The 6,058-nt window shown below is 47.7% G+C and overlaps 1 pseudogene; it reads right to left on the minus strand.

The window, feature by feature from the left end:
• Window positions 1-708: 708 nt before the first annotated feature.
• LOC120786422 overlaps window positions 709-6,058 on the minus strand; it is a 9,377-nt pseudogene continuing 4,027 nt past the window's right edge.

Consider the following 6,058-nt stretch of genomic DNA (forward strand, 5'->3'; position numbering starts at 1 on the left):
GGATGCGGCGCTGATACACTTCGCCAGGTGTGCTTGCAGACTCTTCTCAGGTCGCCGAGAGGGGACTTTAAAAACTCAGACCCGCAACCTCTCAGCCACCCATTCCCAAACACCAGCAGAAATTCTATTCTTTTAATTTTTTGTTGTTGATATTTTATTATTTCAGTTTACTCTTCAGATTTATTGTCTGTAGATTTTAATCTTCCGACATTAAAGTCTAAATGCTGATTCAAAGCATCTCACACTGCCCGGTTCGGGAGTGAAGTGGTGGCGGTGAAGTACTAAACCATTTATTCACTTGGGGTTTTTCCTGAAAGTCTTCAAATTTAAATATTTTCAGGCTAAAAATACTGTAAAAACAGGGGGAAGCAGCCAACTGCCCAGGAGACCCCACATTCACTGTGTGTCAGCTGCTTTTTGGTAATGTGACTTTTAAAAATCCTAAATAAATAACCACGAGACAGTTTCTTGCATCAACCCCCTGAATGAACTTTTAGATGATTTGGTTTCTGGGCCAAACTCACCAAGTTCTTCTTTGGGAAAATGCAACAAAAACACATTATCACTCAAAATCACAGGGGCCTCGATCCCCAGCAGAAAACAAAGATGGGTACCTACAGATTCTCAACTAGCCAATATCATTTTTGCTTTGAGACTTTTTATTACATTTTACAACACTGCATGGAAGAGACCACAGGGATGCAGCAGAGTGCTAATGCACTCCGCCAGGCTCTACTGTAAGTAGGCTCGAGGGCTGGAGCGGCCCGTGGCCTTGTTGGCCAGGACCACGGTGGTGTCGAGCGCAGGCAGGAAACTTTGGTGCAGGTTCTGGCACTTCTGCTCCACGTTCAGGTTATGAGCATTCTTGACCAGTTTGTCCTCCAGAACCTTCAGACGCCTGCGTGCAACCTCCAAGTCCCGCCTAGAATTGAGGGTTAACATGAAAATGGATACATTCAGGATATCTTACGGAAGAGGGTCAAAATATTTAAAAGTAAGACATTAGGTGACGGGCTATAGCTACTGCTAGACAGACTTACTGGGAGCGCTTCAGTACTGGGTTAAGTCCATCCACCATCTTTGCCAGGTCATGTTTCTCCAGTGTGAGGCTGATGTAGGGCTGGAGGAGGAACAGAAAAAAAGAGGTTAAAGCCGCCACGTTTCCACAGTGACAACAACTAAGATCTGAAAGGCTATTTCATTTCTGTGTTTCTGACTGCAACCGTATCATATCTCAGCTGTTGAGTGAGCCACTTACCTGGTCAGGCAGTGCTCACGTCCAGGTCTCTGGTTGAGGATGTCCAGGCGTTGGGTGGCCTGATGCAGCTTGGAGTCACAGTTCCATATCTGACCCATCAATTTCTGAATGTCCTTGGTCAGATCAGAAATCTCATCCTTCATCTGGAGATTAAAAGAAAGCCATAAAATAATGAGTAACCATCTCATAAAGTGGAGTAGAATCAACCCGTGGATGGTAGGCTGTGTGAATTGTGACTAAAATTCACTTGACTGACCTGCTTCCTCTCACATCATTTTATTCTGGACCTTGCTCAGCTCGTTGATCTCTCTCCTCAGTGAGTCAGTGGTGCTCTTGGCGCTGGCGCTCTTGGGCAATTTTCATCTGCATCGTCACACACACCGGCAAGGAGATGAGAGACAAGCATGCATAGTTCATATTTCTGGACCAACTAAAAATATTACTCTGGCTATATGATGAAGAACTGACAAAATGTCGATCAGAATGGAAAGAAAAAACAAGGGTTAAAATAGCAAAATGATCCTTTATGGCGTAACTTCAGTCTAAGTGTAATCTCCCCTCTCCTGTTACTTAGCTGAATGAAGCCTGGAACCCAGATTTTAGGGTTCACACATTCATTTGGAGATAAAGAAGAATGCACATTCTCATACTGACAGAAGCTTTACATAAAAATGTTCGTAGCTCTCTTTCCCTAAAAGCTGGTGTTCAAGTGAGCTTTAGAATTTAGGTAGTGGCAGTGTTGTCTTACATTAGCCAGGGTGAACCGCAGGTTTCCCCTGAAGGTAGAAGAGTCTTTAATCAGGTTACCAGTGTTGAGTGGTAACAATTTCCACTCCCCGTGAACGTTGATGCAGCAAGGAACACACAGAGAGAGACGACTGTAGACAGTGCACTCAGTTTTATCACGCAGTTTGCAAAGTGCGGAGATCCCTCCGTTACTGCATAGAGCATATGCATTCAAAGTGGTAACAAGAGAGATCTGACTCGTTATCTTTTAGTGGTGTCTTAAGTACTGTCTTCGCTGGATCCTCCCCCTGCCCACTTCCTGGATCTCATCACAGTCTGTTGTCTACCATACTTGCGCTACCTTCTACTTGTCACCTGTTTTCATCGTCTCTGAGACGAGTGCCCGTAAACCTCTCATGCCCGATGTATATATGTATTACGTCATAGGATGATTATTATCGCGTGTCCTACAATCCACTATAAGCTTTTGGCACTTTACATTGGGTATCCCCACAATTCCCCTTTTGATCGCTGCAAAGAGATCACTCAAAAATCACCCACAACCCTAAGCCTAACTTTGTTGTCGGTTACTTCTATGTGCTCCTCTAAGGGCAGGAGCGGTGGCATCATGGCCTCATGTTCTTCCCTGAATCGCAGTGTCAATCAATCTAACTGACAGGGCTGCCAGCCATGCCAATAGCGGGATTGCCAGATAAACGCATCCTAGCCTACCGCCGGGGAAATAAGCACGACATAATACCTTTATGCGCCGGAATATATGTGCCAAGCAAGCGAAAGCCTTTATTATTTACACTGTTATCTTCCTTGGTTTTCCAGGCGGCCAACCCTTTGTGTCAAAGCCCCAACTCCCAGTACTTAGTATTATTGACAGGCATCTCGGCACACACTGTTAATGTCGTCCCCTGTTTTTCTATATGTACTTATAAGCGGGTGTGCCCTGTCAATAGCAATCTACTTAAGCCCCAGCCAAACACCATGAGTACAATTATCCAACAGAAAATACAAATGCTAAGCTGAGCGGCGACATTGAATCAATTTTTCTAGCTTTTAATTCTTGCGTGGGTAGCGGTTTTGCTACATGCAGGAAGGGCGCTGTTTCCCTTTCTCCTTTCGATGTCTTCTTGCTTCGTAACAGGGGTGGACTACCCTGTTACCGATTTTGTCACTGGGGATTATTCTGCCCGTTAGTGGTGATCTTAGGTTCTGAGCTAGCCAGCCCAGTGCTCTCCAGTGCCCAGCCCATACTACATCAGTAGGGCTCTGAGCCCTGTCGTTGAGGGAGTGACTCAATCATGTGTGCTGCCAGGTGATGATCTGTTTTCTCCCTACCATGTTGGCGTGTGATATGTGTGTGTTCCATGGTTGCTGTGTCGGTGGCATTGATATTTATGCGATCGTCGTGAAGCGGGAGAGTAGTGTACCTGTGGGATGGTTGTTTGTACCCAATCCGCCTGTTCCTGTGCCCTTTTACTATACCCCTAGTTCTTTGGCCTGATGTGCGGGGTGTAGAGCTAATGAGACATGTGGGGACGCTTCATCCCCATCCTGTACCATGCAGCCTGTTCGGGAGTCAATAGGACCGCTGCCGCCACGCCTGGGGTGCCACATAAATATTTTGTGATTCAATCGTCCATTCATGACCATCCAGTTGTTCCTGGAATTGGTCCTGATACCAATCTGTCGGCAGCCTGTCGTAAAGAGGGTGACGTGAGGGGATCAGGAGGAGATATAGGGCTCCAGGAGGGCGATCCAGGGTTTCCACAGCATGTATGCCCAGAGGATACCTCGCCGCTCAACCGTGTCCGGCTGTAACAGGCCCCAGTAGATGTCAGCGTACTGTTCGTGTACAGGCTGTAGGAGGTACTGACCTGAGGTGGCTTTGCCCCAAACATGGCAGTTTCGTTCCATCCGTAGAGTGACCACCAAACCATCCGCACTGCACATTATCGACGCCCTAATTTCACCAACAGATCTCTTCCCAATAAATTCAGGGGGCGGCGGTGAGTGCAAAAAAGGAAGAGTCAGACATAGTTTCCCCAACTGCGTTCTGAGTGACTTGGATATCGCCAGAGTCAGCTATTCCCAGAGAACCCCATTAGTGTGATGGATTAATCCGAAAAGGAAGCAGGAGGCACCGCCTTCATGGTAGAGACGGTGGCTCCCGTGTCAACCAAAAATGGCAGAGTCTGCTCTTCGACTTGTACTGACAGCATTGGATCTGCCGTGGTAGTGCTGCCAGAGTCTCTCTGTGGGGCGTGTCACTGGTACTGAGGATCCCACTCTTCAGGTGGCTCCCAGTGGACGGCCGGCATGTTGGTTCTATATGGCTCTGCCTCGGTAGGCGGCCCATATGATGCCCATCCCCTGCCTCTGGACCGCCCACCTCTTCCTCCAGCTGGACCTCCCCTGCCTCCTCCTTTTCTCAGGTGGGGGCAATCGCGGACCCAATGTCCTATTTCTTCACAGTAGTAGCAACGGCCTCCCCCCGGCTGAGCAGGTCCACCCCTTACGCCTCCCCTTCGTCCGCCCCGTCCTCTCATGCTCCCCCCACTATAGCCCCTCTGCTGCTGCAATGGTGGTGGCACCCAAGGCGGAACGGGGTACAGGTCGGGGTTCTGATTTTGTTCAGCTGTCATCATTATTTTTATGGGCTCTCCTTTCTTCCTATTCTTCTCTTGTGTTTTCTGTCTAGCTTCAGTGTGTTGCAGTTTGAGCAGCTGTGTCTGCAATTCTTTAATGTTATCTTGTTCCTTCTCGCATGTGTCTTGTGCTCGAGATAAGTGGTGCATGAGATGGCGCCTCACATGTGAATCACTCCCAGGCAGATCAGGGTTGCTTATCATAGCTGTTTTGACTTCTTCAGGGACACCTTCTAATACTGCCTGTCTGAACCACTCCTCTCTGTGTCCCTGCTTTTCCTGGATGTTGGCCAGTATATTTAAGCCATGTGTCTTTTCCTGATCTATGTACTCACGGGGGTTCTGTTTGGGATCCCATTTCATTTTGGGGCATTATTGCTGCGCTGGGAAGTGGATATTTTTCTCTCATAGCCCGCCCTATGTCTGTAATCACACGCCAGTGGTATGTCATCTCCAATCCTACTGGTGCCGACTTCTCTCTCGAGATCCATGACGCCACCCTCGTTAGGCAGCGCGCTACCACTGCCCTAAAAGTCGCCCAAGGCCAGTCTTTGTCCCGCAGTTAACGGTCTAATTGGTTCAGCCACAAATTCCTCCCTCAGCCACCGGGGCAGTTTATCCACTATCGCACATCCCCTATACCAAACGGCTTGTATCTCATCCCTCCCCCTGACGTTATCAGTGGGAATTGGTGATGCCCTTGAATAGCTTTCTTGTGCGTGTCTGATCTTAGGGTTGGTTTTCTGCCTATGTTATCTGCCAGTCCGAAAGCTATGCCAAGGTCATCCAATCCTGCTACATTCTCTTCTACTCTCGGGTCAGGCTGTTCCTCCTCCTCCTGCTCGTTGTCCCATCTCCCCTCAAGCTGTAAATCAATTCGCGCCCCCTGCCCACTTCCTGGATCTCATCACAGTCTGTTGTCTACCATACTTGCGCTACCTTCTACTTGTCACCTGTTTTCATCGTCTCTGAGACGAAAGTGCCCAAACCTCTCATGCCCGATGTATATATGTATACGTCATAGGATGATTATTATCGCGTGTCCTAAAATCCACTATAAGCTTTTGGCACTTTACATTGGGTATCCCCACACCTCGGATGCGGCGCTGATACACTTCGCCAGGTGTGCTTGCAGACTCTTCTCAGGTCGCCGAGAGGGGACTTTAAAAACTCAGACCCGCAACCTCTCAGCCACCCATTCCCAAACACCAGCAGAAGTTCTATTCTTTTAATTTTTTTTTTTTTTTTGATATTTTATTATTTCAGTTTACTCTTCAGTTTTATTGTCTGTAGATTTTAATCTTCCGACATTAAAGTCTAAATGCTGATTCAAAGCATCTCACACTGCCAGTCCGGGAGTGAAGTGGTGGCAGTGAAGTACTAAACCATTTATTCACTTGGGTTTTTCCTGAAA

The sequence above is a fragment of the Xiphias gladius genome, chromosome 24, assembly GCF_016859285.1.
Source record: "Xiphias gladius isolate SHS-SW01 ecotype Sanya breed wild chromosome 24, ASM1685928v1, whole genome shotgun sequence".
NCBI lineage: Eukaryota > Metazoa > Chordata > Actinopteri > Istiophoriformes > Xiphiidae > Xiphias > Xiphias gladius.